Below are 24,783 nucleotides of genomic sequence, written 5' to 3' on the forward strand. Positions count from 1 at the left end.
GAAGGAGGACACGAGAGTCACCCAAGGAAGGAGAAAGCAAAGATGGGAAGAGAGCCAGACAGAGAAGGGTGTGGCAGAGGAAAGTACAGCGGGAGCAAGTCCTACCAGCGGCTTTGACGAAAGACTACCCCGAGTCACTGTGTAGGCTACATGTCCTGCCCATTGGCATGCCACCGAGTCCGAATCCCGGACCTCCCTGGGGCTGTGTTAGTAGCTCTGTAGGCTCCGTGGGGTGGCCAGGGACCTTGGCTCTTTGCTAATTTGAGGCCACTTATGTGTGTGTGTTTCCTCTCTTTTGAGGAGAGTCTGGGCGCGGAGGGGGTGAGGGAGGCAGCCCCTACATCCTGGATCCTGGTGGGCGGCCCCCTGACACCCTTCGCCACCGTTCGGGTAAATGCGGGAAGGCCATGGGCACAGCGATCTGGCGGTGGTTGGAGCACCAGGTAATGGCTCCAGGGCTTTCCTTCAGGGTCACTAAGAAAGGGCCGGGTGAGGCTTCCGGGGGTCAGGGGGTCACCCTCTTGAGCCGTTGCATTGGAATTCCCCAGTGCCAGCAGCCTGGTCCCCCTGGACGGCCGGGAAAGGTAACACGGGCTGTGTGATATGAGGGACCTCCGGCTCATGGCCTGGCAGGTGATAGCCGGGAATAGACCAGGTTCCAGATGCGGAGGCCACCCCGGAGGAGGAGGCACACAGGCCGGCTCCCTGGCTGCTGCCTTCGGGGCCGAGGGGCGGGGGTCTGGGCGGGCACACGCTCCGCCCTGTCATCCTCCGTACGCTCCGTGCCCAGCGGCCTGGGCGTGACTCAGGGCTCCGTGTCACAAAGGCCGCATGCGTGGCGTCGCGTCACCGTCGCCCCGTGGCCATCTGGTCCCTAGCTCTTCTGCGCATGCCTTCACCAGCCTCCGGCCTCTTGGAGGCCTCTGCTTCCCGCCTCCAGTTGGGGGCGCCAGAGCTCCACCTGCCGGCCGCGTGCGGGAGCTAGGTGCTGGCTCCTCCAGCTCCTTCCCTCCGCTGCTGGCTCTGCTCCCTCAGGACCAGCACCACATGGAGAGCGCGGCGGGCTCCGGGCAAGGCGGGGCTGCCCTGCCATCCTGGAGCACCTTGTTCCTGGAGGGGGGCCGTGAGGCGCCGGAGCCCTGCGCCCAGGCAGGCGCCTGGGGTGAGGCGGGGCCGCTGCAGGCCCTAGGTGCCGGGGGGATGGGCGCAGAGGCTGTGCTGGGTGCGGAGGCCCAGCAGGGCAGAGAGCAGGCTGGCCCCGGGGACGAGTTGGTGCTGGTGGTGGAGGATATCATGGCGGTGGTGGAGGTCGTGGCCGTGGAAGACCAGGAGGCGGTGCAAGCACAGCAGGACGAGCAGCTGCAGCAGCTGCAGCAGGGGGAGTCAGGGCCGGGTCCCGAGCCAGCCGGCGCACCACTGCCGCGCTGGAGATGGTTCAGTTCGCGCTCAGCTCTGTGGATGCCCAAGCTACCAGGGCCTACTTGCGGCTCAAGCGCAGGATGAATCAGAAGCGGAGTTCTCACCTGGCTGGAAGAAGGGCCATCATCCAGCGCATCCCCGGCTTCTGGGCCCAGGCGGTATCCTTCCTCCTGCTGGGCTTGGGTTTGTCTGCGGTGGAGGACCACTGGGAGGAAGGGACCAGCAGAGGCTCTGCCAGGGGCAGGAGCGCTGGGGGAAAGGGTCCCCGGCCCCTCTCCACCCCCAGTGGGAGTGGGTCCCCCGTCCCTATAAGGCGCAGCACAGGGGCGTGGGCCTTGAAGGTGGGGGGAAGGCAAGGGCTGAGGCTTGTGGAGACCACGTCTGAGCAGAAGCTGCGGGCAAATGCTCTGGGACTGCAGGGAGCACTCCCAACACTCTCCCAGGTGTCATGGAGCACATGTCCACACCCTGCATGTCTAGTGTAGTTCCACCCTTGGCTCGGAGCAGGTCCTGGAAGGAAACGTCCTGCCGGCTGCGTGGGGCATGCCCATTGAGAGGCAGGCCACCCCCTTCCCTGTCCTTCAGAGCCTGTGTTCTTTTCTAAAGAGTACAGTGCCCACCCACTGCTGCGTCCTCATGCGGCTTCCAGAGTCATTCAGCAGGCCGCCACGCTTCCCCATACATCAGAAACCCAGACACGCTGTATGCGGTGCTGCAAACTGTCTCCTCAGGCCCTACACAGCCAGGCTGCGGCCCCATGCCCAGGCGCCCCCCCACCCCCCGTTTCCTCCCTCCGTGTCTCTCCCCTCTATGTGCGTCCCACCCTCTCCCTCGCTCCCCTCTGCCCTCCCTCTGTGTCCCTTCCTCCTGTGTGGGTATCTCTGTCTCTGTCTCTCCTTTGCTTTCCCTCCCGTTGCCACCCAACCCCTTTCCCTCCTTCTCTCGCTGAACCTAACGGGCCCTCCCTTTGCCCTGTGGGTGTCCAGCCAGGCTAAGGGAGATGAGTGGCCCCATTGTGGGCACAGAAGGCCCCTCCAGGACACAGGCCTGCAGGCCAACACATAAGCAAACACAGCCCTGAGAGCGCGACCGACCACATCTGGACACCCAAAGCAGTCACTGCCTGCCTGCCAAACACACAGGCCAGGGTGACGACGGTGGAAGGGAGAACAGGCAGGCCCTTGACCTTGTCCCGCCGGGCGCAGACCCTCTCGGAGGCACTGGAAGCCAAGGCACCTGCTGGTATTGAGCAGCTGTGATGAAAGAGCAGGAGCTGAGTGGCTTGGGAGGGCAGCAGGGCCTGGTGGTTCTACCCGTGCCCTGTTTGGGGCCCTTCCTCTCACCGGGAAGGGCTGGGTTGGTCCTGGCTCTCCTTCCATAGCGCTGAAGGCGAGGCTCCTTGACCCAAGGCAGATCCTGAATCACCCCCAGATATCAGCCGTGACGGGTGCCCAGGACAAAGATGTGCTCAGCTACATGACCGATTTGGAGGTCAGCGCTGGGAGTGGGTGGCGGGGTAGGACAATTGGGAGTGGAATTTGGGCAGGAGAGGGCCCGGCAGTATTGTTCAGCGGGACATGCAGGGAGCATCTCGGGACCCGTGGAGGACAAGTCCCCTTCCCCTCGTCTTTCTTTTATGTTGCAGGTGGAGGAACTGGGCCGTCCCAAGGACCACAGCACGTTGATGTTTTTCTTTGGGAACAACCCCTACTTCCAGAACAAAGTGATCCTTAAGGAGTATCACCTTAGCATTGCCGGTAGGAGTGGGCTAGAGCTTCGAGGGTGCCGGGGGTGGGCCGGCGGGGGCAGGTGGGCACTCGGGAGGAGCAGGGGGTGTGTAGGGACACAAGTGGAAGCCAGAGCCGGCACAGGAGGGAGAGAGGCTGAGAGGAGAGCGGGAGAGAGGGCGACAGGGTGTGGGTCCTAGGCAGTGCAGAGCCTCCCCTGAATTTTCCCTTCCTGCAGGATACAGGGCGACTCGGTCCACTCCAGTGCAGTGGTTCTGGGATGAAGAACGTGGAGCTCCCAGCCGAAGACTCGACTCCACCAGCCTTACCTTCTTCAAGTGGTTGTGCGACCCCAGCTGCCCAGGGTCTAACAAGATTGCCGAGGTGGGGCCGCTGAGGCCTTCATTAGCATTGGTGATGGCAATGGGGGCAGCCTGGGAAGGGGGCCCGGGCCCCGTGCTCACCTGGGCGGTTTCCCCTACCAGATCATCATCGAGGACCTGTGGCGCAATCCCTTGTGGTACTACCTGAGGCAGGGAGGCAGCCGAAGGCACTGAGCAGACAGGAGGACCTGTCGGTGAGTAGCCGGGCCACTGCGTCCTGAAATATGTGTGGGAGGTGCCAGGGCACAGTCGGGTTTGGGACTCAGTTTGGAAACTGAGGCTCAGAGGACCCTGGGCCCCGGATCACCCAGGGAGCGGCTGGAGGGAGAGTAGGGACCCTGGCGAGGGAACTCAGGGCACACACCCAGGGCAGGGTGTCCACTGGGGCAAGTTCATCCGGTGAGCCAGGTGTGAGCCAGAAAGTCTCAGGTCGTTCGGGGGAAGCAAGGCTCCTCCACCCCATTTCTCTGAACACTCACCCATGGCCGTCCGCCGGGTCCTCAGTTCTCCTGCTGGCTTTTCAGGTGGGGACAGTCTGCCAAATTTTGGGAGTGGGGCTCCCTTGTCCCGAGACGCTCTGATGTCCCTCCGTGTTACGGACCACCCCGTGGCCTCCCAGAGCCACACGGCCATTCTTGGCAATGGTACTAGGCCATCTGGAGGAGGGTGGTGAAGCCCTAGAGGAGGAGGAAGCGGGATCCCACAAGGACAGGGCCCTCGGTCACCGCCGCCTTAGCGATCCTCGGCATGAGGCAGTGTCACGAACACCTCCCTTGTGCGTCCGTGTGTCGTGTGTTTGTGTGTGTGTGTCGCGGGCACGGCAGCTGTGCGGACGTGGACACCGCAGAGCATCAGAGTTGGACCAGCGAGAAGCAGTGGAGGAGGCGTCCAGCGTTGTGAGAGACGGGTGGACGTGTCTACGTGGTGCTCTGCCCGCACAGGACAGACGTGGGGGAACAGATCTTCAGGGCCAGCTCTAGAGAGTGTCCAGCACCCAGATCGCCAGGGATGGCGGGCGAGTCATAAACAAGTTAAGAAGCCCTATGTGTCTGTGTGTGGATGTGTATGGGGGACCCAGCACACGGCCAGTAGGAGATCAGCCCTGGCCTGTGGGATTCCGTGTGTGCGGGGGATGTAAGGCACGGGGGCAGGGCAGGGCAGGGCTTGGTTGTGGAGAGACCACCACTCTTGCTCGGCAGGTCAGGGAGAAGGACGGGAAAGGGCACACCTCTCTACATGGGAGCCGTGTTCTTCAGGGCAGGGGAAGGGGCGTGCCGAGCGGGGCACTCGTGGCCCGGTGGCTCTGCTACCGCCCCGTTCACCCCGCTTGGAGAGCTTCTCCCTGTACCCTTTCTCCTGGAAGCGTGCCCTGCATTGCTGTGATGCCGTCCCGTGCATGCTTCCTCTAGTCAGGATCACCACAAAACCACGTGTCCCTGGAGGACTAAGGAGGCGGTTCCTCAGGGTCCCTCACGGTCCCTCCAAACCCATGTCCTGTCCCTCTGCACCACCCTCCCACAGGCGTGCATGTGTGTGTGTGTGCGTGCGTGTGTGTATGCCTACCCACCCGTGTGTGCCTCTGGTTGGAGACTGTGTGTGTATTGTGTGTTTCTCATTTTACACAAGCACAGGTGCGTGTACTAGGGTGGTCAAGGGTGCATACCTCTGTGTCTGCCCACTTGTGTGCCTGTGTGAATTTTCTCTCTGTGTGTTTTTTTTTAAAGAACTTATTTATTTATTTAACCGACAGAGAGACAGCGAGAGCGGGAACACAGGCAGGGTGGTGGAGAGGTAGGAGCAGGCTCCCAGAGGACGAGCCTGATGTGGGGCTCGATCCGAGAACGCCGCGAGATCACCCTGAGCCACAGGCAGACGCTTAATGACTGAGCCACCCAGGCGCCCCTGTCTCTTTGGGTTTTTGTATGCATGGATACCTGTGTGTCTATGTTTGTCTGTGTGTCTCTGTCAGCCAGATGGTTTGGGGAGAATTGTGTATGCTTCAACGCAGAAGTCCGTGTATGTTCATTGGGTGTGTTCCCCATGCCTGTGTGTAAGGCCCACTGTGAGGCCCACTGTGTATGCCTGGAAGAAAATGACCATGGGTGTTTGTGTGTATTTGTTGTGTATGTGTGTGTTGTGGGACCATGTTTGTGAGCTTGCTATGGCGGTGCTGTGTGTACATGGCTCTGCCACAGACCTAGTGTGAGTGCTGTGTGTTTGAGTGTGTGTGTGTGTGTTTGTGTGAGGCTCATTGTGTATGCTTCTAAGAAAAAGATCATGGGTGTTTGTGTATGTTTTTTGTTTACGTGTGTACTGTGGGGGCCACGTTTGTGAGTTTGTATGGCAGTGCGCAATGAGATGCCTCTGCCACAGCCCTAGTGTGAGTGCTGTGTGTGTGTGTGTGTGTGTGTGCCCCTGTGTGGATGCCTGTAGGAAAAAAACCAAGGGTGTTGGTTTGTGTTGTTTATGTGTGTGTTGTGGGGCCACGTTTGTGACTTTGCTGTGGCGGTACCACGTGTGGATACCTCTGCCGGAGACCTAGTGTGAGTGCTGTATGTCCGTGTGTGTGTGTGTGTGTGTGTGTGTGTGTGTCTGTGTTTGGGGGAAGCCCACTCTGTATGCCTGTAAGAAAAAGTGGATGGGTGTTTGTGTGTGTTTCTTGTGTATGTGTGTGTCGGTACCACGTTTGTGAGTATGTTAGGGCAGTTCCAAGTGTTGATGGCTCTGCTGGAGACCCAGTGTGAATGCTGTGTTGTGAGTGTGACAATGTATGTGTGTGTGTGTGTGTGTGTGTGTGTGTGTGTGTGTGTGAAGCCATCTCCATGTCGGAGAGACTGACACCATGTCCATGTGTGTGTTGTGCATGCTTCCATGAGTACGCGTGAGTGCTCGTGTCTCCACGTGTTTGTAGCACATGCGTGAGAGGGGTGTGTGTGTGGACACCATGCATGCCTGTGTGTCAAGAGTGTGTGTGTGTGTTGCATATTCCAGTGTCTGCATGAGCACACGCATGTCCCAGTGTGGTTGTAGGCCCTGGACCTCGAGGTTTCTAGCTCTGCTGACTAAGGAGAAAGGGGCCAGTGGCAGAGTGCAGCCATGTCCCTCCTGACACACAGGCGTCGTGGGCATTCCTTGGGTATTAAGGGGTGTGTCTACCCCTGGATGCCACACGCAGAGTGGCCAAGGGAAGCAGGGAGGGGTGGGAGCTGGCAGGGGTATGTCAAGCGACCTCCCATCTGTGCTGCCGGCACGGCCGGTCCCAGCTGGGGGAAACACCGTAATGTTTCAGCGTGTGCTACAGAGGGGTAAGAACTTGTGTCCCGATTTGCGCTGTCGGCCAAGGGTCCCAAGGAGTAAGTAAGTCCCCACTGGCAGTCCGTTTCTGCAGAGGAAAGAGTCCCGAGGGAGCGCTCCTCCTGGCCGAAGGGCTGTCCCGGTGTCCGATGAGCTCCATGTTGGGGCGGTCATCTCTGCCTCCTGTGGACCAGGTGCAGAAGAGGGAAAGGAGAGGAGGTGGACCCTCAAGGCCCATGGTCCCTGCCTCACTGAGGGCCACCTAGCTTGCTGCTCATGAGCCCACAGGGCCTTCCCAAATCAACAAGTCTCACCACCCCTGAGCTCGCTCCCACCACCAGCACGCCCCCAAGGACACACTTCCCCAGGTGACGTTCCCCACTACCTCTGCCACAACTGGGCGTAGGACCTCGCAACGAGGGCCCCAGCTCCATCTTCCTGTTGCCCATCAGTGGTCCCTGCGTGAGCCTTCCAGCGGGCCCTGGGCTGAAATGCTGACAGCTCAGCCTCTTTGGACTCTTGGCCTCACGTCCTTGGGGAACTCTCTTCCTTCCTGCCTGTGGGAGCAGCTAGCTGTAGGTAGAGGAGGGATTCGTTCTTCGGGCTCAGGAAACCCTGCTGGGCCCATGGCCCCATGTCCGGAACAGCACTAGGTGGCACGACTGTGTGGCAGTGTTGGGGATCTGAAGCTTGATACACTCCTCGGAGACATAGAAGGGAGGTGGAGAGCCGCAATGCTGTGGGCCCAGGGAGGTTCCCTTGAGCCCCTGGAAAGGCTGTTCCCTCATCCGCGTCTTCCCGGCTCCTTGAAACTTAATCGAGGAACAGCCTGGCAGCTCCCACGGTCCGGTCCCTAGGATTCTTCACGTCCGCAGGGTGGAAGGGAAGTCCCAGGAAACCTGCTGGTCGCAGGGGGTCGGCCAGCATGCCTCAGGCCCAGATGTCCCCAGGAAGGGCCAGCCCACCGTGCCTGTTTTCCCTGGAACCTTCTGGGCCTCGTTGGGCTTTCAGGAAGGACCTCCCTGCTCTAAAGGGGAGAGGAAAGGCTGGACGGTAGCCCTGAACCACGTGCCCTGGGCCGCCAGAGCACAGGCGCCGTGCTGCCTTGGCCATGTGGAAGTCCCGCCTTCCATGGAATGAGGTGGGGACGATTGGACGCATGCATCAGCTGCCAGGGAGTAAGCCTTACGTTGCCACGCCTTCTCCGGGGCATGGCTCGTGCGGCACTTTGCCGGCTGCGAGGACTCAGGGGGTGTGGAAGAAGGCCTTACTTTTCGGTCAGAGCTGGAGAGACTGGCTTGCATTGGCACCAAACCACCTGCCCAAGCCTACTGTGCTGGCTCAGAAGCGCACTCTGGGTGTCCTCTCACCACGTTTGCGAGCCAGCCCCGGGGCCGTGGTGTCCCGGCCTGATGTTCTGCTCACGGTCTGACCTGACGGGCATGGACGGGGCAAGGCTAGGAAGGGTACGTTCTCCTCTGCAGGCCAGATGAGCCGGGAACCCATTCCCATGGCATTCGCGGTGTTGGCAGAATGCAACGCAAGACGCTCTGTGTCTAGTAGGAAAGGCGTGTGCATTCCTGCTACGTGTGTCCTGGGTGCCGTCCTCAGCTCCTTGCCGCCTGGCCTCCCTAACAGCAGACAGACAGGTGGCTCCAGGCCAGCAGACGGCATCACCAGCCACCCTCTTAACAGGGTTCACCCAGACATCCTCTTCAGGGTCCCCTTTGCTCTATGCTCGTGGCTCCTCTAAGGGTCAGTTTCTCTGTCCTCCAGGGCAAACACACTGCGTGTCTGCTTGCGTGGTTGTTGGGTGAGTGTGCTGCTGTGGGACCCCGCTTGGGACCTTTTCCAGGGTCACCTGACTGGGTGCCAGTCACAGAGGGGGACAGGGCTTTTATGCCCAGGGAAAAGAGCTGCTCAGAGGGGTGAATGCATCTTCTGTCCTGAAGTCCTTCTCCCCTAGAGACCGTGTGGCCAGCGAGGAGCCAGAGAAAGAGCACCTGAACACAAAGACTTAGAGGAAGACGGAAAGGTGAGGAAGAAGAAAGGACAGGCACACAGATGGAACCAGCACTCTTTGTCACTCTTCTCCTGAGTAGCAAAGGACATGGGCTGGAACAAACTGTGGCCACACTTTTCCCCCCACGCTGGCCTGGCAGAGAGCATCGGGGCACCTGTGTCCTGGAATTGCCCTAGATTCTCCGGGGCGTGGGCTGACGCTTTCCACACACACTGGTCCAGGGCTCCCGGGGGTGTGTACCGTGTCCTGAGTCCTAGAGGAGTCTATTCGGGTAGGCGAGGGACAGCCTGGCATTGCCTGGCTTCAAATACCAGGCGGAGGGCCCCCCGGGAGGAAGCGGCGGGAGGGGTGAAGGTGGAGGTGTGTCCCGGACGGACGGCAGGCGGGGGCGCCGCAGCTGGCTCCCTGAGTGGTGCCTGCAGCGCGAGGGGCGGGGCCCTGCGTGGGCACGCCCACCAGCCGTTACCTGATTGGACGCGGGGTTCTCCCTCGTCCTGGGCCAGCCCAGGACTCAGTCCCACCAAGGCCGCACACGTGATACAGCGTCATCCTGGGGCGACACAGCATGCCCGCTATCCCTTGTGCGCATGCGTTCAGCGGCCCACGGCCTCTGGGAGGACGCTGCCTCCCGCAGACGACTAGGGGCGCCAGAGCTCCACCTGCCCGACCGTTTGCGGGAGCCACGTGCTCTCACCTCCAGCTCCTCTCCGCTGCTGGCTCTGCTCGCTCACGACCAGGACCACATGGAGAGCGCGGCGGGCTCCGGGGAAGGCGGGGCTGCCCCGCTGTCCTGCACCACCTTGGTCCTGGAGGGGGGCCGTGAGGCGTCGGGGCCCCGCGCCCAGGCAGGCGCCTGGGGGGAGGCAGGGCCGCTGCAGGCCCTAGGTGCCGCCGGGATGGGCGCAGAGGCTGTGGTGGGTGCTGAGGCCCAGCAGGGCAGAGAGCAGGCCGGCCCCGGGGACGAGTTGGTGCTGGTGGTGGATATCATGGTAGCGCTGGACCCTGGTGTAGAGGAGGTTGAAGGGGAGCACACTGTAGAGGAATCAGAGGAGGAGGAGGACAAGGAGGCTGAGCAGGAAGCCAAAGTTGCGGTGGAGTCTCAGGACACAGTCAAGTCTGAGGAAGAGGAGAAAGCTGAAGTGGTGGCACGGCCTGAAGAGGCTGAGGAAGGGGAGGCTGTTGAGGATGAGAAGGAGGACACTGAGGAGGGGGCTGTTGCGGAAGAGTCTGAGATATACCTCCAAGAGGTTACGGAGGTGGGGGAGGAAGCTGATGAGGGAAATGAGAAGTCCACGGAGAAAGAGCATGAGGAGGCGGAGAAGGCTGAGGAGGATTCTGTGGACGGAGCATCTGAGGCCAAGGAGGAGGAGGCTAAGAAGGAGGAGGACGCAGATGGTGAAGAGCAGGTGGCTGAGGAAGAGGAGGCCGAGGAGTGGGAGCAGCCTGAGGAAGGGGAGAAGGCTGAAGAGGCTGAGGAGGTGGCTGTGCAGGAGGAGGCCAGGGAGGAGGGCCAGAAGGAGGAAGAGGCGCAGGAGAAGCAGGAAGGGGAAGAACAGCCAGAGGCACGGCGGGGTCCATCCCTGTCCCCGCTCGAGGCTCTAGGGGCCCTGCAGTCCGAGCTGGAGCCCGTGAATAAGCAAGCCAGCAGGTCCTACTCTCGGCTCAAGCTCAAGTCATGTCAGAGGCGGCAGCGTCACCTGGAACACCGAAGCGCCATTATCCGGGGCATCCCTGGCTTCTGGGCCAAGGCTGTATCCTTCATGCTGTCACTGAGGGATTCCGATGTGTCTGGGCCAGTGCATGAGGAACGAGAGGGAGGGGGCTGTTGACTACCAACATGCATCATGGGGGGGAACCCCCCTCACGCCCCGCAGCATTGCAGAGGACACGCTCATGCCGTGGGGATCAAGACAGCCTGGAAATCCTGGTTCCGGTTGGGCGTGGGGGCCGCAGGGTGCTCTGGGTGTCGCACGAGGCACTGAAACTCCGCTGGGCATCTAGGAGCACTGGTTCGGGTCAGAGTCAGGAATAGCAGCAGGGTCTCTTCACCCAAAACACATTCACACCAAGCACGGGTTCCCCTGGGTAGAATGCTGCAGGCAAGGGGTGGTGAGAGCCCACCCGGTCAGCCTGAGGCAGGAATGTGTGCTGTCCGGGAACGCGCTAGTTCTGCCTAGCCATCAGCACAGGAGGATGAGCTGTGGAGGGGGTGTGGGGCGGGAGGGGTGTCTCTCAGGATGCCAGCTGCCTGTGTCCCTGCTGAGATATGTAGCACCACGGGGCGCCGTGGTCCTTGAGGCAGCCGGGTCGGAGGCAGTGGGACCCCGCGGTGGAGAGGGGAGACAGTGCCCGGTTGCTGTCCAGACTCGCTCTGTTGCTGTAGCTCTTTCATCTCCAGCCCTCGGAGCTCCTTGACCGAAAGCAGTTTGTGAACCACCCGCAGATGTCAGCCATGATCAGTGAGCAAGATGAAGGCATACTTGGCTACCTGACGGATTTGAAGGTCTGGCCCGGGAGACTGAGGCCGGGGTGGGGGACAGGAGAGGAGAGGGTGGCCAAAGTGAGTCCTCCCCCAAGTCAGGAGGGTCAAGGTCTGCTGGACAGAGCTTTCACCCCTCTGCCCCACTTTCCCGCCGGGCAGGTGGAGGAACTGCGGTTTCCCCGTGAGTGCCGCCAGATCCTGCTCTTCTTTCGCAAGAACTCCTACTTCCGGAATGAAGTGGTTGTGAAGGAGTATGTCGTCAGCGCTGCTGGTAAGAGGCCGCTGTCTGGATGGGCGGTGGCAGGTGGAGGAGGGCGGGTTGCCTTCCCCGACTCATTACCCAGCACCCTCTCACACACTCGTCTTCCTGCAGGGTACGGGCCATCTCATTCCCCTCCCATCCAGTGGCACCAGGATTTCGAACGAGAGGCCCACAGCCGCAGGCACCACAACAGCAGCCTTAACTTCTTCAACTGGTTCTCTGACCACAGCTTTGCCGGGGCTAGCAGGATAGCTGAGGTGGGGCGCTGTGACACACAGCGTAAATGACCTTGCTGGCTTCTCCAGCTGCTTGGGATGGACACCTGAGCCCCGCCCCCGTTTCTCCTGCCAGATCATCATGGACGACCTGTGGCCCAATCCCCTGCAGTATTATGTGAGCAAGAAGGCAGCAGGAGAGGGAACTGAGAGGACGACAGGTGAGGAGCCCAGGGCGTGGGCGCCGAGACGTGTGCTGTCGGGATCCCTGGGCCCTGGGCTACACAAAGGGAGACACTGAGGTTCACAGGAACACTCCGAGACAGCGACCCCGGGACAAAGCGCGTCACCCTGACATGGAACGTGGGGAGGTGCAGTGCCAAAGGGGTTGTGCCTGGGGAAGCTTGAGGCAGGCGAGGCCACGCAGCGTCATGGAGCAGAGCCGGAGAAGCAAAGCCGGCTCAGCGGCTGCACTTGCGGCAACTGTCATTCTGTGGCCCGTGAACCGCAGCCTCAGGTCTGCGAGCAGCGCATTACAAGGGTGACCAGAGGCACCCTTGGCCCAAATGTCTGGGTGTCCTGGTGCAAAGCCGCACCCCGCCTTCCCGTCCCTTCTCTGTGTTGATCACCACAGTTGTCCCCTTAAATTCCGGAGGCATCTCCTTTGCCAAGCCCACTGGCCTGCGGGCAGTCATGAAGGAGCAGGCTCGTTCATACGTGGCTGGAGGAAACATAAAGCGATCACAGTCGGGGGCAGGGGCTTGGCCAGGGGAGAATGAACGCCATTCCCGACGAGAACCTTGAAACCCTCAAGCAACCTTAAGTATGGCCCAGTGAAGATACCCACTGCTCTCCTCCTGTGTCCATGTGCACGTGTGTCCCCGCGTGCGTGCTTGTGCGTGTGCGTGTGTGTGTGTGTGTGCCATCTCGTCTAGGGAGCTTCATGATGTTGAAATGAGGATGAGGACCATCGCACTTGACGGAAAGCAGTCCGGAAACTTCAGAAGGAGCCGAAGGGTCAACCCGCTTCCTCTCTGCAGGAAATAACTGAAGACAGGTGCCGGGGTGAAACAAGGCCTGTTGAGTCCCCGGGAGCCCTGGAGAAATATCGAAATGTAAATAAACAACGTCAAGTGTGTTTCTGTGTGTGTGTGTGTGTGTGTGTGTGTGTGTGTGTCTGTGTGCTCTGGCACACGCACTCTTCCTCCTGGAAGGGGCTCCAGGGGACTGACTGAACACAGCGGCTGCATGTCGGTGTTTTCCTTCTGCGCCTGGGCTTCCCCGGTCTGTGGATCGGCCTGTCCTGTAGGCTTGCCCACAGGGCTAGGACACGCATGGTCTGGGACTGCATCCCAGGGGGCAGAGGTACCGTTCCCCCAGGCCCAGTGGGGCTGGGCAGGGAGAAGACCTGATCGAAAGGCCAGCCAACCGGGGCTCATCTCTTCCCTGGGGAAATGAGGGAGTTCAAGGAAAGGGAATAAGGAGCCAGGGACAAACACGTCCAGTTGCCAGGTTAGGTGGACGCCGATGGTGGCCTCCAGGGATGCTCCCTGGTGGATGGCCTCAGACACACCCACTGCACATTCCATGGGGGGGAGGACTCAAGGTCCATGACTCTGTCGAACCCAGTGCCACTGCTCTCCCCAGGTCTAGGAACGCACACAGCCTCCTGCTGACACAGTCAGGTTCTGAGGACCAGCAACCACGTTAAGGAGTGAGGGCCAGGCTGTATGGAGGGACTGTGGGAGAGGGGACAGAGGGAGCTGGGAGGGTAGGAAACATGACCCTCTCGTCCCGGCACAAGGGCCCAGGAGAAAGGAGAAATTGCAGGGGGACACACACACACGCACACTCACACACAGTGGTGCACAGACACTGCGTCCTCACACACACACTCAAACAGCCGCACCCACAAGCTGACACACACACTCACTCAGGTGCACCCTCAGTCACCCACCCCCACACACACTCCAATCCCTCACATGTCCTGGCACACACAAGCTCACACAGCCACGCTCTGCGGGCATCTCTAGTGCCCTGACTCCCTAGGGCCCTCATTTGGGCTCCCCCAGACGACAAAGAGGCGGAGGCGTGCGGGAGGGGTGGTATGGTTCCTCAGGACTGGCAAGGCCCAGTCCACGCAGCGGTGTGCTGTCTGTCCCATGACCACTGTGGTGCTGAGATTCCTGTTTCCACATGGGCTGAAGGCGTTTGCCCAAGGCCCTCTCTCCGCTGAAGACCCCACAAGGTAAGCACCACCAAGAGGCACGAATCACTGGTCCCTGTCACAAGCTGAGGCAGTTAGTCTCCAGGTGTCAGCCCACAAGACCCTTCCACACGTGAACAATAACCCCATAGGTAGACAGGGGCAGGATCAAAGCCGAGATTGCAACACCTTATCAGGGATTCCACAGGGCCCCACACTCCAGGTTGGAAAGAGCTTATCCAGCTCCCTAAACTTTTGTTTTGTACATTACCATGGCTTCCAAGATCCTGAAACTTTATTTTATTTAAATTTATTTATTTATTTATTTATTTATTTATTTATTTATTTATTTATCTGACAGAGAGAGAGAGAGAGAGCACAAGCAGGGAAACAGCCCAGGGAGAGGGAGAGGCAGGCTTCCCGTCGAGCAGGGAGCCCGAAGCGGGGCTCGATCCCAGGAGCCTGGCTGCAGGACCTGAGCCGAAGGCAGACGCTTAAGCGTCTAGCCACCCAGGCGCCCCAAACCCCCTAAACTTGAACAGGAATGCAGCAACCCTTTGGGGAGCTCTGTACACTTGCTGAATAAACTTTGCCCTGCTGCCCACCACTCCTCTTCTGGACTACATCTCCTTTCCACGACGCGGCATGACCGAGAACCCGGGCACTGAGGGACCCACAGTCCTGGATCCCAGACTGCTGTCTCATCGGAGAGGACCACATCAGGAGTTCACTAGCGTTCTGGCTCCATGGCTCTGAACCACGTGTGTGTCCCTGGCCCTTCTGGATCTTCGTGTTCTTGTCTGTGTAAAGCGTCCCTCTTTGCCCGTGTTAGTCTGTCTTCCCGAACATGCCTTGGCGTGTCTTGGCCCGTCTGTGCCTGTGCCGTCAGGTCTCCCATCTCGCATCCGTGCTGAGCCCAGATAGGCAGAGCTGTGCCTCTAGGAGTGCTTTGGGCTTTGCGAGTCTCTGCTTGGCTACAGCTGCCGGGCCGTTGGCCTGCCAATGGGTTGGCGTAAGGGTTCCTGTCTCTGAGTCTGTCCACCTGTGAATCGGACCCCGTTTCATCCATTTCGGGGTCAGAATCCTCTCCTCCTCCGACGGGGGTGCGTTAGGAATCTTTGGTGAGTCCCGAGAAGTCCTTCACTTCCTGTACCGTAGGGTGGCGCAGTGACGCCTCCTTGGAAACAGAGGAAGGGCCAAGCTCCTCCTGCCGGGCAGCGAGGGGCTCACCAAAGTGTCCTCAGCCGCCCCGCTTAGGGCCGAAGGTCACTCATCGTTCTCCCTTTTCCCGCTTTCAACTACTTTGTGGCCTCAGTCTCTTGCACAGTGCGTTGATGTGGGCAGGTTTTCAAAGGCAGAACGTCCTGCTGCCCTCCCAGTCTTGCTGTGTTGCCGCATAGCCTGCTCCTGAGCAGGACCGACTGACGTCCGCCACTGTGGTACTTGGTTTCTGTGTAACCCATGCCCCTTTCCATCCTCAATTCCTGCGTTACGTCCTCCTTTGCTGTCCGCTTCGTGTGTCTGGGAGACAGGCGGACATCTCTGGCACCACTGGATCGAGCTCCACTAGGCCTCCGAGACCTTGTGCGTGAGCGAGGTACCCAAGGCACCGTCAGGGACATGCGGGGACCTCAAAGAGGTCCTTCCTGCCCCTTCGTTCTGAAATTTCTCTACAAACGCTTGGCTGACCCCAACGCTAGGGACGCAGCCAATATTGCCACCTGCAGGCCCGGGGCACCTTGGGTCGGTAGAACTCCTGCGCCTGGCGGAACTCAGTGTTCACACCCCGACCCCGTTCACCCCGTCACCACTGCTCTACCCTGGGGTTGCTTGCCCGCCTCTGGCTCTGTTAGCTTCCTACACATGGGTGCTCCCACCCGTAGGCTTCCTTCTGGGAAGGGGCTGGCTTCCTCCACGGTAGACTGTGCTTTACCGATTCTACGCTGAACGCCCCTTCTTGGGGGCCCTCCCCACTCACAATTGCAGGGAACACCCCAGCCTGGGGGAACCCAGGTTTGCCCATACGTGGACTTGGTTGACGTAGTGGGCGAGGGGCCTGCTCCCGGCTGGGTGTCGTGACTCCACTTCACGTTCCCACAGCTTACAAGACCCAGCTCTGTGCATGCTGAGCCGACGATCCTACACGTGCCCCTGCTTGGATGCACTTGTCCTTCAGGCCACACAGGCAACGCAGCGTGGTTCCATAGGCAAATCCTGCTCTCCTGTTTCCTCTGCGAGTACTTTACGGGGATGCCTTGTATCTCAGGCTAGCCCTTTGACTTAAGGGTCTAGTGACCGGCTTCCTTTCAGCGGGTAGGACTCTGCTTATGTTAGAGCCACACACCCCCACCGCCACCCCACGGCCCTCTCCCTACCACCCTAGGCTCATCCTCTCACTCCTTCTCCTGATGCCTGGTGCATATTTTCTCGGGCGTCCTTGGCGACCATAACCTTTACGTTACACTCTTTTTCCCTGAACGTGTTGAAGGTTATCACCCACTGCCTTCTGGCCACCGTCCATCCTAAGGGGAAGCTGGCTCTTCCTCTCACTGAGGAACCCCGGGGTGTGATGGGTCAGTCCCGCCTCTGTGGGCTGCCGAGAGGCCTGTCCTTGCCTTTGCACCAAAGACAAGAGCCCATTGGCCTGGGCATCCCTTTGGATCCTTCCTTCCACTAGGACTGCATTGGGCTCCTTGGATGTGCAGAGTCAGCATTGTCCGCAAAGTGGCAAAGCTTTATCACCTTAGGTCCTCATGCACTGGCTGCCTCTTCCTCTCTCCCACCTCTTCCTGGCATTCCCAATTTGTGCCTGCTGGTGGTCAGCATGAGCTGACCCCTCTCCCTCCCTCTCCCTCTCTCCCTTCCTCTCTCCCTGCAGAGTCTCTCCCTCCTCTCTCCCTCGCCCTTTCCCTCTCTTCTCCTCTCCATCCCTCCTCTCCCTCTCCCTCCTCTCTCCCTCACCCTTCTGTGTCCCTCTCCCTCCTCTCTCCCTCCTCTCTCTTCTTCCCCCTCCCTCCTCCTCTACTTCTCCCCTCCTTTCCCTCTCTTCACCCTCTCCCTCTCCTCCCCCTCTCCCTTCTGTGTCCCTCTCCCTCCTCTCTCCCTCCTCTCTCTTCCTTCCCCTCCCCCCCTTTTCCTCCCTCCTCAGTCCTACTCTCCCTCTCTTCCCCCTCTTGCTCTCTTCCCCGTCTCCCATCACCTGGAGCCCCCAGCCTTCTCCATTTCCACGGCTGTGCTGCTTCTGGTGCAGTATTGCCTCAGGAGCTTCCTTCAGGGGCTCGAGCAACATGACAAGAGCTAGTGTACTTAGGACTGTAGTGGTAACTCCAACGTCTGGGCTGTCTCAGGGACGGTGTTAGAAAATTTTGCTTCTCCCGCCATATGGCCTTTGGTTTTGCTCCCTTCCTCGTTTGCTTCAACAAGCAGATTTTGAAACACTGAAACGTGCTACCGCCAAAAGCCCTGCACTTTACCTCAAGGGGGACCCTCCTGCCCCTTTCCGGTTGAAATCCTCCAGGCACCCAGACCCATTCCTTTTAAATGAGGCCCTCCCACAATGCAACACTAACCCTCGCGGCCTTGGCATCACCCACGCGGGCTTCCTGGCACTCAAGGCGGTGTCCCTCGGGCACCTCAATGTTCACCCAAGGTGGGGACCGCCATGAGGCGTGGGACTGTCCCGAAGGACCTGGTGAGTACCGGAGAAAGGGCACGTGTGCTGCCAATGCTCGCTGCCATATCCCCTCGCAGGCAGGTAGTCCACTCCGTGACAGACACAGCAGGAACATGCAGCCAGTGGGGGGACCAAAGGCAGTGGAGCTGCCCAGCAGCCTCAGCTCCTCAGGAAGGTGGATAAAAGCAGGCTCCGTGGACCATTCTGCTGGAGCTCTGACATCCTTGGCAGTTAGAGCAGGAGGGAAGGAGGACACGAGAGTCACCCAAGGAAGGAGAAAGCAAAGATGGGAAGAGAGCCAGACAGAGAAGGGTGTGGCAGAGGAAAGTACAGCGGGAGCAAGTCCTACCAGCGGCTTTGACGAAAGACTACCCCGAGTCACTGTGTAGGCTACATGTCCTGCCCATTGGCATGCCACCGAGTCCGAATCCCGGACCTCCCTGGGGCTGTGTTAGTAGCTCTGTAGGCTCCGTGGGGTGGCCAGGGACCTTGGCTCTTTGCTAATTTGAGGCCACTTATGTGTGTGTGTTTCCTCTCTTTTGAGGAGAGTCTGGGCGCGGAGGGGGTGAGGGAGGCAGCCCCTGCATCCTGGATCCTGGTGGGCGGCCCCCTGACACCCTTCGCCACCGTTCGGGTAAATGCGGGAAGGCCATGGGCACAGCGATCTGGCGGTGGTTGGAGCACCAGGTAATGGCTCCAGGGCTTTCCTTCAGGGTCACTAAGAAAGGGCCGGGTGAGGCTTCCGGGGGTCAGGGGGTCACCCTCTTGAGCCGTTGCATTGGAATTCCCCAGTGCCAGCAGCCTGGTCCCCCTGGACGGCCGGGAAAGGTAACACGGGCTGTGTGATATGAGGGACCTCCGGCTCATGGCCTGGCAGGTGATAGCCGGGAATAGACCAGGTTCCAGATGCGGAGGCCACCCCGGAGGAGGAGGCACACAGGCCGGCTCCCTGGCTGCTGCCTTTGGGGCCGAGGGGCGGGGGTCTGGGCGGGCACACGCTCCGCCCTGTCATCCTCCGTACGCTCCGTGCCCAGCGGCCTGGGCGTGACTCAGGGCTCCGTGTCACAAAGGCCGCATGCGTGGCGTCGCGTCACCGTCGCCCCGTGGCCATCTGGTCCCTAGCTCTTCTGCGCATGCCTTCACCAGCCTCCGGCCTCTTGGAGGCCTCTGCTTCCCGCCTCCAGTTGGGGGCGCCAGAGCTCCACCTGCCGGCCGCGTGCGGGAGCTAGGTGCTGGCTCCTCCAGCTCCTTCCCTCCGCTGCTGGCTCTGCTCCCTCAGGACCAGCACCACATGGAGAGCGCGGCGGGCTCCGGGCAAGGCGGGGCTGCCCTGCCATCCTGGAGCACCTTGTTCCTGGAGGGGGGCCGTGAGGCGCCGGAGCCCTGCGCCCAGGCAGGCGCCTGGGGTGAGGCGGGGCCGCTGCAGGCCCTAGGTGCCGGGGGGATGGGCGCAGAGGCTGTGCTGGGTGCGGAGGCCCAGCAGGGCAGAGAGCAGGCTGGCCCCGGGGACGAGTTGGTGCTGGTGGTGGAGGATATCATGGCGGTGGTGGAGGTCGTGGCCGTGGAAGACCAGGAGGCGGTGCAAGCACAGCAGGACGAGCAGCTGCAGCAGCTGCAGCAGGGGGAGTCAGGGCCGGGTCCCGAGCCAGCCGGTGCACCACTTGCCCCGCTGGAGATGGTTCAGTTCGCGCTCAGCTCTGTGGATGCCCAAGCTACCAGGGCCTACTTGCGGCTCAAGCGCAGGATGAATCAGAAGCGGAGTTCTCACCTGGCTGGAAGAAGGGCCATCATCCAGCGCATCCCCGGCTTCTGGGCCCAGGCGGTATCCTTCCTCCTGCTGGGCTTGGGTTTGTCTGCGGTGGAGGACCACTGGGAGGAAGGGACCAGCAGAGGCTCTGCCAGGGGCAGGAGCGCTGGGGGAAAGGGTCCCCGGCCCCTCTCCACCCCCAGTGGGAGTGGGTCCCCCGTCCCTATAAGGCGCAGCACAGGGGCGTGGGCCTTGAAGGTGGGGGGAAGGCAAGGGCTGAGGCTTGTGGAGACCACGTCTGAGCAGAAGCTGCGGGCAAATGCTCTGGGACTGCAGGGAGCACTCCCAACACTCTCCCAGGTGTCATGGAGCACATGTCCACACCCTGCATGTCTAGTGTAGTTCCACCCTTGGCTCGGAGCAGGTCCTGGAAGGAAACGTCCTGCCGGCTGCGTGGGGCATGCCCATTGAGAGGCAGGCCACCCCCTTCCCTGTCCTTCAGAGCCTGTGTTCTTTTCTAAAGAGTACAGTGCCCACCCACTGCTGCGTCCTCATGCGGCTTCCAGAGTCATTCAGCAGGCCGCCACGCTTCCCCATACATCAGAAACCCAGACACGCTGTATGCGGTGCTGCAAACTGTCTCCTCAGGCCCTACACAGCCAGGCTGCGGCCCCATGCCCAGGCGCCCCCCCACCCCCCGTTTCCTCCCTCCGTGTCTCTCCCCTCTATGTGCGTCCCACCCTCTCCCTCGCTCCCCTCTGCCCTCCCTCTGTGTCCCTTCCTCCTGTGTGGGTATCTCTGTCTCTGTCTCTCCTTTGCTTTCCCTCCCGTTGCCACCCAACCCCTTTCCCTCCTTCTCTCGCTGAACCTAACGGGCCCTCCCTTTGCCCTGTGGGTGTCCAGCCAGGCTAAGGGAGATGAGTGGCCCCATTGTGGGCACAGAAGGCCCCTCCAGGACACAGGCCTGCAGGCCAACACATAAGCAAACACAGCCCTGAGAGCGCGACCGACCACATCTGGACACCCAAAGCAGTCACTGCCTGCCTGCCAAACACACAGGCCAGGGTGACGACGGTGGAAGGGAGAACAGGCAGGCCCTTGACCTTGTCCCGCCGGGCGCAGACCCTCTCGGAGGCACTGGAAGCCAAGGCACCTGCTGGTATTGAGCAGCTGTGATGAAAGAGCAGGAGCTGAGTGGCTTGGGAGGGCAGCAGGGCCTGGTGGTTCTACACGTGCCCTGTTTGGGGCCCTTCCTCTCACCGGGAAGGGCTGGGTTGGTCCTGGCTCTCCTTCCATAGCGCTGAAGGCGAGGCTCCTTGACCCAAGGCAGATCCTGAATCACCCCCAGATATCAGCCGTGACGGGTGCCCAGGACAAAGATGTGCTCAGCTACATGACCGATTTGGAGGTCAGCGCTGGGAGTGGGTGGCGGGGTAGGACAATTGGGAGTGGAATTTGGGCAGGAGAGGGCCCGGCAGTATTGTTCAGCGGGACATGCAGGGAGCATCTCGGGACCCGTGGAGGACAAGTCCCCTTCCCCTCGTCTTTCTTTTATGTTGCAGGTGGAGGAACTGGGCCGTCCCAAGGACCACAGCACGTTGATGTTTTTCTTTGGGAACAACCCCTACTTCCAGAACAAAGTGATCCTTAAGGAGTATCACCTTAGCATTGCCGGTAGGAGTGGGCTAGAGCTTCGAGGGTGCCGGGGGTGGGCCGGCGGGGGCAGGTGGGCACTCGGGAGGAGCAGGGGGTGTGTAGGGACACAAGTGGAAGCCAGAGCCGGCACAGGAGGGAGAGAGGCTGAGAGGAGAGCGGGAGAGAGGGCGACAGGGTGTGGGTCCTAGGCAGTGCAGAGCCTCCCCTGAATTTTCCCTTCCTGCAGGATACAGGGCGACTCGGTCCACTCCAGTGCAGTGGTTCTGGGATGAAGAACGTGGAGCTCCCAGCCGAAGACTCGACTCCACCAGCCTTACCTTCTTCAAGTGGTTGTGCGACCCCAGCTGCCCAGGGTCTAACAAGATTGCCGAGGTGGGGCCGCTGAGGCCTTCATTAGCATTGGTGATGGCAATGGGGGCAGCCTGGGAAGGGGGCCCGGGCCCCGTGCTCACCTGGGCGGTTTCCCCTACCAGATCATCATCGAGGACCTGTGGCGCAATCCCTTGTGGTACTACCTGAGGCAGGGAGGCAGCCGAAGGCACTGAGCAGACAGGAGGACCTGTCGGTGAGTAGCCGGGCCACTGCGTCCTGAAATATGTGTGGGAGGTGCCAGGGCACAGTCGGGTTTGGGACTCAGTTTGGAAACTGAGGCTCAGAGGACCCTGGGCCCCGGATCACCCAGGGAGCGGCTGGAGGGAGAGTAGGGACCCTGGCGAGGGAACTCAGGGCACACACCCAGGGCAGGGTGTCCACTGGGGCAAGTTCATCCGGTGAGCCAGGTGTGAGCCAGAAAGTCTCAGGTCGTTCGGGGGAAGCAAGGCTCCTCCACCCCATTTCTCTGAACACTCACCCATGGCCGTCCGCCGGGTCCTCAGTTCTCCTGCTGGCTTTTCAGGTGGGGACAGTCTGCCAAATTTTGGGAGTGGGGCTCCCTTGTCCCGAGACGCTCTGATGTCCCTCCGTGTTACGGACCACCCCGTGGCCTCCCAGAGCCACACGGCCATTCTTGGCAATGGTACTAGGCCATCTGGAGGAGGGTGGTGAAGCCCTAGAGGAGGAGGAAGCGGGATCCCACAAGGACAGGGCCCTCGGTCACCGCCGCCTTAGCGATCCTCGGCATGAGGCAGTGTCACGAACACCTCCCTTGTGCGTCCGTGTGTCGTGTGTTTGTGTGTGTGTGTCGCGGGCACGGCAGCTGTGCGGACGTGGACACCGCAGAGCATCAGAGTTGGACCAGCGAGAAGCAGTGGAGGAGGCGTCCAGCGTTGTGAGAGACGGGTGGACGTGTCTACGTGGTGCTCTGCCCGCACAGGACAGACGTGGGGGAACAGATCTTCAGGGCCAGCTCTAGAGAGTGTCCAGCACCCAGATCGCCAGGGATGGCGGGCGAGTCATAAACAAGTTAAGAAGCCCTATGTGTCTGTGTGTGGATGTGTATGGGGGACCCAGCACACGGCCAGTAGGAGATCAGCCCTGGCCTGTGGGATTCCGTGTGTGCGGGGGATGTAAGGCACGGGGGCAGGGCAGGGCAGGGCTTGGTTGTGGAGAGACCACCACTCTTGCTCGGCAGGTCAGGGAGAAGGACGGGAAAGGGCACACCTCTCTACATGGGAGCCGTGTTCTTCAGGGCAGGGGAAGGGGCGTGCCGAGCGGGGCACTCGTGGCCCGGTGGCTCTGCTACCGCCCCGTTCACCCCGCTTGGAGAGCTTCTCCCTGTACCCTTTCTCCTGGAAGCGTGCCCTGCATTGCTGTGATGCCGTCCCGTGCATGCTTCCTCTAGTCAGGATCACCACAAAACCACGTGTCCCTGGAGGACTAAGGAGGCGGTTCCTCAGGGTCCCTCACGGTCCCTCCAAACCCATGTCCTGTCCCTCTGCACCACCCTCCCACAGGCGTGCATGTGTGTGTGTGTGCGTGCGTGTGTGTATGCCTACCCACCCGTGTGTGCCTCTGGTTGGAGACTGTGTGTGTATTGTGTGTTTCTCATTTTACACAAGCACAGGTGCGTGTACTAGGGTGGTCAAGGGTGCATACCTCTGTGTCTGCCCACTTGTGTGCCTGTGTGAATTTTCTCTCTGTGTGTTTTTTTTTAAAGAACTTATTTATTTATTTAACCGACAGAGAGACAGCGAGAGCGGGAACACAGGCAGGGTGGTGGAGAGGTAGGAGCAGGCTCCCAGAGGACGAGCCTGATGTGGGGCTCGATCCGAGAACGCCGCGAGATCACCCTGAGCCGCAGGCAGACGCTTAATGACTGAGCCACCCAGGCGCCCCTGTCTCTTTGGGTTTTTGTATGCATGGATACCTGTGTGTCTATGTTTGTCTGTGTGTCTCTGTCAGCCAGATGGTTTGGGGAGAATTGTGTATGCTTCAACGCAGAAGTCCGTGTATGTTCATTGGGTGTGTTCCCCATGCCTGTGTGTAAGGCCCACTGTGAGGCCCACTGTGTATGCCTGGAAGAAAATGACCATGGGTGTTTGTGTGTATTTGTTGTGTATGTGTGTGTTGTGGGACCACGTTTGTGAGCTTGCTATGGCGGTGCTGTGTGTACATGGCTCTGCCACAGACCTAGTGTGAGTGCTGTGTGTTTGAGTGTGTGTGTGTGTGTTTGTGTGAGGCTCATTGTGTATGCTTCTAAGAAAAAGATCATGGGTGTTTGTGTATGTTTTTTGTTTACGTGTGTACTGTGGGGGCCACGTTTGTGAATTTGTATGGCAGTGCGCAATGAGATGCCTCTGCCACAGCCCTAGTGTGAGTGCTGTGTGTGTGTGTGTGTGTGTGTGCCCCTGTGTGGATGCCTGTAGGAAAAAAACCAAGGGTGTTGGTTTGTGTTGTTTATGTGTGTGTTGTGGGGCCACGTTTGTGACTTTGCTGTGGAGGTACCACGTGTGGATACCTCTGCCGGAGACCTAGTGTGAGTGCTGTATGTCCGTGTGTGTGTGTGTGTGTGTGTGTGTGTGTGTGTCTGTGTTTGGGGGAAGCCCACTCTGTATGCCTGTAAGAAAAAGTGGATGGGTGTTTGTGTGTGTTTCTTGTGTATGTGTGTGTCGGTACCACGTTTGTGAGTATGTTAGGGCAGTTCCAAGTGTTGATGGCTCTGCTGGAGACCCAGTGTGAATGCTGTGTTGTGAGTGTGACAATGTATGTGTGTGTGTGTGTGTGTGTGTGTGTGTGTGTGAAGCCATCTCCATGTCGGAGAGACTGACACCATGTCCATGTGTGTGTTGTGCATGCTTCCATGAGTACGCGTGAGTGCTCGTGTCTCCACGTGTTTGTAGCACATGCGTGAGAGGGGTGTGTGTGTGGACACCATGCATGCCTGTGTGTCAAGAGTGTGTGTGTGTGTTGCATATTCCAGTGTCTGCATGAGCACACGCATGTCCCAGTGTGGTTGTAGGCCCTGGACCTCGAGGTTTCTAGCTCTGCTGACTAAGGAGAAAGGGGCCAGTGGCAGAGTGCAGCCATGTCCCTCCTGACACACAGGCGTCGTGGGCATTCCTTGGGTATTAAGGGGTGTGTCTATCCCTGGATGCCACACGCAGAGTGGCCAAGGGAAGCAGGGAGGGGTGGGAGCTGGCAGGGGTATGTCAAGCGACCTCCCATCTGTGCTGCCGGCACGGCCGGTCCCAGCTGGGGGAAACACCATAATGTTTCAGCGTGTGCTACAGAGGGGTAAGAACTTGTGTCCCGATTTGC

Source organism: Ursus americanus, chromosome 37, assembly GCF_024610735.1.
Source record: "Ursus americanus isolate L20-20 chromosome 37, mUrsAme1.1.p, whole genome shotgun sequence".
NCBI classification, from domain to species: Eukaryota; Metazoa; Chordata; class Mammalia; order Carnivora; family Ursidae; genus Ursus; species Ursus americanus.